Source organism: Periplaneta americana, chromosome 14 (genome assembly GCF_040183065.1).
Source record: "Periplaneta americana isolate PAMFEO1 chromosome 14, P.americana_PAMFEO1_priV1, whole genome shotgun sequence".
NCBI lineage: Eukaryota > Metazoa > Arthropoda > Insecta > Blattodea > Blattidae > Periplaneta > Periplaneta americana.
Genome location: NC_091130.1, coordinates 95,012,407 through 95,020,338, shown reverse-complemented (window position 1 = coordinate 95,020,338; position 7,932 = coordinate 95,012,407). Strand labels below are relative to the sequence as shown.

Sequence of the window (7,932 nt, the reverse complement as noted above, 5' to 3'; positions counted from 1 at the left end):
CACTTAACTTGCACCTTGCTGAGTGCCGACTTTTACTCGGGAAAGCAGACAATAGTTTCAAACTAAAAATGTTATTCATAGATGATGTGACAAGTAATTGTTGCGTATAATATTTAATATAAAAGAAATGGAAATCAGTTGTATCAAAAGCATTAATTTAAATTGGGGGAAATTGTTGAACTGCATTTTACTGCAGACGCTATTGTTAATTATTGTTGTGTCGGCCATGACTAAAACAAGACAAGGAGAACACGTGTGCAACGCGACGACGGATGGGAGAGAGCGTCATAATCATAATAATATAATAATTGTAATAAAGAGAGCAAGTGAGAAAACATGCTTGCAAGATGCGATACTGGTCGAAGAGAAGATTCAGGATCATGATATGTATTGTACAATTACACAACACAGTAGTTTCATTATAAGTAATTCTGAAAGTAAATCCTAATGACGAAGTTTAGAAAAACATCCCCAAATTTATCTTTCCCCTGAAAGTCCCCCTAACATATTTCTCTCTCCAAACCTCCCTCTGGCAACGACCGTACCATGTTGAAAATACCGGTTCTCGGCCGATCACCGAAGTCAAGCAACATTGGGTGTGGTCAGTACTTGGATGGGTGACCGCTTGGGAACACCACGTGCCGTTGGCGAAACCTTTTCGGGCAGTGTATGGGAACGGTGCCCATCCAGCATCGTGATGCACTTGGGGAGCTACGATAGGTAGCGAAAATCCGGTTTCGCAAACCAACTATAACGGCTGGGGGGATCATCGTGCTAACCACACGATACCTCCATTCTGATTGGATGATCATCCACCTCTGCTTCGGCATGTGAACGTAAGGCCAGCACCGGCTGGTCGGTCTTGGCCCTTCATGGGCTGTAGCACCATGAATAAAAAACTGAAACTTGCCCCTGGAAACGTGTTTTTCCCTCAAATTTGGTGGGAAAACACCCAACTTGGCAACACTAACAGACGTCCGAGGGCACGCCAGCATGCAAACCAACCCTGGGCCATAAGCTTGAAACAGTAGAACCAAGAAGGTGTACTAGTATGGCCGTAAAATTACCCATAGTTCATCTTTTTTTCCAGCGTGTTTTTATTTTATTAGGTTATTTTACGACGCTTTATCAACAGCTCAGGTTATTTAGCGTCTGAATGAGATGAAGGTGATAATGCCGGTGAAATGAGTCCAGGGTCCAACACCGAAAGTTACCAAGCATTTGCTCAAATTGGGTTGAGGGAAAACCCCGGAAAAAACCTCAACCAGGTAACTTGCCCCAACCGGGAATCGAACCCGGGCCACCTGGTTTCGCAGCTAGACGCGCTAACCGTTACTCCACAGGTGTGGACTCCAGCGTGTTAATCAGCTGTTATGTTCATATTATTACGATTACGAATTCTGTTTTGTGTTGTGAATATTTTGAAAGTCTAGTAAAATTCAGCGGGTGTTATTTTTGTAAAAGCTAATATTCTTTTCTGCTGGTGAATATAATGAACAGTAATAAAATGAAGTAGAAATGAAGTGTTCAGTCCATGTAACAACCATAACACGTTTAATAAAGCTACAGTGAAATGTGCATTTATATAATAATCTACCAATTTACTCTTGTTATCTCCACATCCATTCTATGCCATTTACGTATGACAAAATGTAATTATTGGAGCTTCATATGTTACAACATAGGTGGATATATATAGTGCAGTTGAGTCTAATTTTTTTTAAGTACCTGGCTTTGTAAAATACCGTACTATACAGAAAAGTACATTTTTGGGATACATTTCACAACACGGATATCTTCCTTTTCCTCTTACTCCAAAATTCTAACCTTGTGCACACAAAATAAATGATTGGCACTGAAAAGTGTCTTTTTGTAAGCATGGTGCGCATTTACCGGTATTAGGCGATGTAGCAACTGCATATGGTTAAAAATAATATACTCTTTGAAAATGCTGTAGCCTATATTGATATTTTGGTTTAGCTGTTACACCACATACGCAACAACTAACCATTATTAAAATCTGAATTACAATTTAAATTTTTTTGTCATGTGAAATAGCTACCTATAACAGAAGTTAAATACTTGACGGTATTTCGCGAAGGATTATGGATCATAATAGGTGTAGTTTGATGTCACATCCGTCCCATCGCTTTTAAGCATTTTTCCTTGAATCGCTCTATTATTTCTTTTTATCCTCGAAGATGCAAACCGAGTGTGCGGAATGTATACTTTTTCGACCTGCACTGCAATTCGGGAGCGCCCAGAGAGAGTAACTTCATGATTCCGTGCGCATGAGCTTCCACACGGCTCCACTATCGACTTCGAATCGATTACTTGTCGCTCATTGACAGTGCCCTATAATCATCTGTTTTTGTAAGGAGTGTACTAATGCCCATAGGCTGAGTTCATTTGTTCTGTTTGTTTCATTCATCAGAATTTGCAAAAACTTGATTGCACATGAAAGTTTGCGTAACTTGCAATAGTAAATACGTGACAATTTAGCAGCTTCTGACCAACAGTACTAGGCCAACTATTCCAACGTCTTGAAATAGCGCTCTAGCAACTACGTTCCAAGTCGTTTGCAAGAGGATAACGAGACTTTCCTCACTTACCCTAGTTACTATCCGCTTTACTCTAACATGTAGACCAATATTAACGTTTCAAGCACTTGAGAAAAGTTCTTACGTGACAATGATGCATCTTGCCTACTAGGATGTATTGGATTTTTTTTTTTTAATGAAGGTGACTAGTGCGGAAAGTTGCGACTTGTGGCAGAAAGAGCGTAGAAAAAAAAAGAAAATAGTAATTCGACAATATCCTGCGTCTTCGCATCAGCTCTAAAGTTTTGCGAGCCTAATGCTCTATGTCTGTTTTCAAATTTGTTGTAGATATAGCTCTTCGCCTATTTCTTTAAATTTACACTCAGAAATAACCCAGGGCTCACTATGAGGAGATGGATGTATTTCGAGCTTCATCCCTCCACCCACCCTTAGTAGTATACTCCGGTGTCAAATGTTGACAGACTTCGTTGCGAAGCATGGAATTTCTCAGCTATGCACACTAAATTACGTGAAGGATTCCTACGGCTCACATACAAGTGGAGATTCCTACAAACAGTTGTAAGCTATCGAGATTGAACAACTGGCGATGGTTTCTTCGTTTCAAGCTCTATCCGACAATGGCCAGAATGAACAGCTTGGCAAATCCCCAGAAGATACTTCTGGTCAGTACTAAGCTCGGAGATCCGTTCCACGTTAATTTTGTTGATCCAGAGTACTTCAATGGCTTTGAAATTCGTCACTGATTTTGTCTCACAGTGGAGTAACTCCTCTCCGATAAATCCAGAACAAGTTCCTGGATCTGTAGTGATACCAGCGAAATGTTTCATTATATGGCGGAGTGGAAGTTCATTTGCATGGAGAAGACAAATTAATATTCATTCTTAAATAGTGTCTTGGTCGTCACAATGTCGATATTACCAATCATCATATTTCGTTCATTTCTCTGGTCTATTAGAAAGGATAGTTCTATCGATGGAACTTTCCTATTTAACTCACATTCACAGATTCTGTCGTGGTCCGGGCACTGACAAGTGCATATATCAAACAATTTTCGACCTTTATTAATAAAAGCCTACTCATGCGCCCTTGAGGTTGGCCCACTGCGATCTCAGAATATTCTGATATTTACTATGATACAGTTTTATCATTTCCACTACTCTACGCTTGCTGATGGTAGGAAGGCTTGCTGTTTTCCAAACCTCGATACGTTTGTCGGCAGTAGCATGAGCGATGTCTTTTACTGAAAGGTGTTTTCCACCTAGTTCGTTTGTCTGTACTCTCTTATCGGTCCTGGTGTACCGAACAAAGGATTCTCAGGCGAGTACGGAATTATTTTTCCCACTCATGACAACACGATACATAAGAACTATTGCATGTACCACTAAACCACTGATATGATACACGATTTCACAGGAACAGCAGCGATACAAACCCGGCCAGCGTAGCTTACCAAATACTACTGCTGGGCAGACGCTACCCTTACTGCCAACATCTCTCTCTTCTCTCACTCCATAGAAGATACTGGTGCAAGATGCTTCTCTTCTTGTAGTGTCTTTGCTAACTTTTATCTAGTTGACGGAGGGTAGCTGTATAGGTATGCAGACCGTTATAATAATTTTTACTAGTAATGCGTTATAAATTCGAATCTTCACTATTGATGTGGAGACACTTAAGATATTGATTAAATTTAATTTTATTTCTCCTGCAGTCTTTCTGCCACAAGTCGCAACTTTTCCGCACTAGCCACCTTCATTTTTCATTTTTTTTTCGATACACCCTATAATATTGAAGGGCGATACCCAAATGCACCAAAAACGTAATTCACAATGAGTACACCTGCGCGGGGAGATTAATGTTCATTCTAAAAGAACAGAGCTTTAAAAAGTTGCCCTTAGAATACATCGTGTTGAATGCGATCACCGATTGTGAATGCCTAATGTTGCCTCACGAAAACGAAAACGTAGTAGGCCAAACTGTCGATAATAATATTGAAATTGTTTAAACTTTAAAGTATACATTTTACATAAAAGTATCCAGAGCTATCCAAGACCTACTCTCAAAAGACAGAAATATACGAGACCATTCGTAAAGAGGACCATCCATTAAACACATGCAAGAAATAAAATAAAATAGAGACTTGGGCAAATTATTATTAGAGTAAACATTTTTTTTTCTGAATGTTGATGGTAAAATTGTACATAATATGCTACAAATAATTACTTTCATAACATTAACACTTCGTATGCATCTTATTTGCTTCAATGAGTGACTTGTAGAGTTGAACAACGATCGAGAAAGCAAGACTAAAGCTCCCGCAAAGCCGAAAACACGCACGACAGTATTGCCTAAGTCAGTGGTTCCCAATCTTTTTTGACTGAGGACACACTTTACTGGACGCCCACGATATCGCGACACACTTATTTGTTTTAGTAATAATAATATAACAACCAGTGCTTTTCTTCTGGAAAAAATATGGTGGAACTCTGTGTAGAATATTTTATAGCGGACGGGGAGATGATTACTGATCACTGCATGGGAATTTTGTCGTTTTTATCCTCCTTTTCGTCCAACTAAGACTTTCAAGGTGTAAGCGGAATTCAAAGAAAAACTATACCGGTATTAAAAACGTAGATATTCACACATATTTCGATTCCATGATGAAGAATGCAACAAAAAGTGCCGGAATGCCGTTCCAGCGCGTTCCGCGAGAAAAAAAAAACACTGGTAACTTCTATGTAGTGTCGGACATCCAGTGTTGTATATACTGTAGGTCGATGTTAACATGCAACCGAAAAAAACAAGCAGCAACTTATTAGCATTAGAAAAAAACAAAGTTATATTTCAAAAATTCCAACCCATATAATGCTGGTAAAAAAAAAAAGGTAAAGGTATCCCTGTAACATGCCATGAAGACATTTGGAGGGCATGGAGGTAGAGCCCCATGCTTTCGACGACCTCGGCACTAGAATGAGATGGTGTGGTCGGCACCACGCTCTGACCGCCTTTTACCCCCGGGAAAGACCCGGTACTCAATTTTATAGGAGGCTGAGTGAACCTTGGGGCCGTTCTGAAAGTTTGGCAACGAGAAAAAATCCTGCCGCCACCTGGGGTCGAACCCCGAACCTTCCAGCCCGTAGCCAGCTGCCTATATGTGCTGGATGTCCGATAAAAGATTTTTATTAAAGTTTTTGAAAACTCACCTATTTGAATTAATATGAAGTCTGAGTTGACTGTATTATTAACAGACATCGGATTCTAGGGCAAATGCCTATTTTGTTTCTTTAGGAGAAAAGTAAAAATAATTATAAATATTCGTGTTTCATGGAAATTGAAGGTTATTCAAAGAGTTTTATAGTGCCCTAAAATGCCCTAAAACGATTATTAGAGCCTAATTTGTTAATATTCGCCTAAAAATGCCTAACTCGCATTTTACTCTTACTTTTTATAATTTATACATGCATTCACTGCGAAATTTAAGGCATTTAAAAAGTGGAAAGTTTGCTTCACATCGGCCATGAAACCATTGATAAAAGAAACAAAATGTTTTGAATCTCACGACACTCGCAATAGATTTCACCGAATTTAACATGTTTGGAGGCATAAATGCCGACAAAGAACCAACCTTAGTTTTGAAGCAGGCAACAATCACAACATGTGCTGCTACCGATTCAGAGATATACTATACTATAAAAATGACTGTTTTCGGTCTGAAACCGATTAGCTGTACTGCCCTTCAGAGTGTCATAAAATCACAATTTTTGGAGAAAGAGTGTTTTTGAAATATTTATGAAAAGTCGTAAAACTGCGAATTAGTAGGGTAAACCGTTAAAAAATATTTAAAAGAATGGCCCTCCTAGTGTTAACACTACCAGGAAATGCAACAATAAGTGGAACTTTGTATTTTTGTCCAATTGAATCTCAATAACAACGGTTCATTTGAATGCTCGTTAACAGTTGCTCTTTCCCTCACCTTATTTGTGTTGAAGTTTTGAGCGGTAGGACGTTTTCCTGTGAAGTTTAACGCGATAATGCCGAACAATATAAGTGCAAAATCTACATTGATCCGGCAATGGCTAACAGTATATTCAGAATTCACTTATGATGGAAAAATAATATTCTACAAGATTTGTAGCAAACAGGTATGTAACAATAATTGAAATATATAAATTCTATTAATTTTAATGAGTAGGCCTATAATATTTATACATTGACTGAGCTATCCTGAGGTATAATTCTTTTTAAGACCACTACATTTTAACCTTTTAAATTCCGATAGTTAAAGTATTTGCAGGTCATTAAAATTTTGATTGGTTCGAACCCACTAACTTTGTGATAGAAATACGGCAATACAACAATTAGGATTTTATTTTAATTCAGTTTACTTTACATTTTTAGATTTCGCAAGAAAAGAAGTGCCACCTAAAGCAGCATGTGCAAGGAGCGGCTCATAAGGCTAAAGCTCAGCAGAAAAATCAACGGCAACAAACTTTACTAAGACAGCCTACTTCATCCAATCTCAGCAGCAATTTCTATGCTGATTTAACCAGAGCGTTTGTTGCTGCTAACATTCCCTGGAATGCAATTGAAAATCCGGTTTTAAGACAGTTTTTACAAAAATACTGCAAACAAAATATCCCATCTGAGTCGATCCTAAGAAAAAATTACTTAGACAGAATATACAATGAAACTTTAGCTTCCATTCGGGAGGATATAGGTGATTCTTACATATAGGTCTCTGTGGATGAAACCTCAGATCCTATGAATAGGTATATAGCAAATATGGTAGTAGGAAAACTTAGTCCTGATGGACCTTCGATTCCACACCTCGTATGTGTTAAGGAACTTTCGAAAGTGAATAGCCAAGCCATTGCTTATTTTGTAAATAAAGGCCTACAGTCTTTATACTCAGGTAATATAGACGATTCTAAAGTTCTGTTGTTTTGTACTGATGCTGCCTCATACATGGTTGCTGCAGCTCCACTTCTTAAAACATTTTATCCTCACCTCACGCATGTAACCTGTCTAGCACATGGCCTTCACAGGGTTTCTGAAACAATCCGGAATGAATTTCCTCTTGTCAATTCGTTTATTTCTAACACAAAAAATGTTTTTGTAAAGTCCCATCCAGGATTTCAATATTCAGAGAGAACTTTCCAGATATCCCACTCCCACCTCAGCCGGTTGTTACACGATGGGGAACCTGGATTCAGTCAGTGGTGTATTATTCTAAGTATTTTAAAGAAGTGGTCACAGTTATTGATAAATTACCTGAAACTGATAGTGCAGCGTGTGTGAAAGCAGTGAAAGATTGTCTGAATGACTCACGAGTGAAAAACGATATTGCCTACATAACATCAAACTTTTCTTTCAT

At 38.5% G+C, this 7,932-nt stretch overlaps 1 pseudogene; it reads left to right on the top strand.

Moving 5' to 3' along the window:
* The first annotated feature begins 531 nt into the window (after positions 1–531).
* LOC138714007 (5S ribosomal RNA) lies at positions 532–650 on the top strand (annotated as a pseudogene).
* Positions 651–7,932: the final 7,282 nt, after the last annotated feature.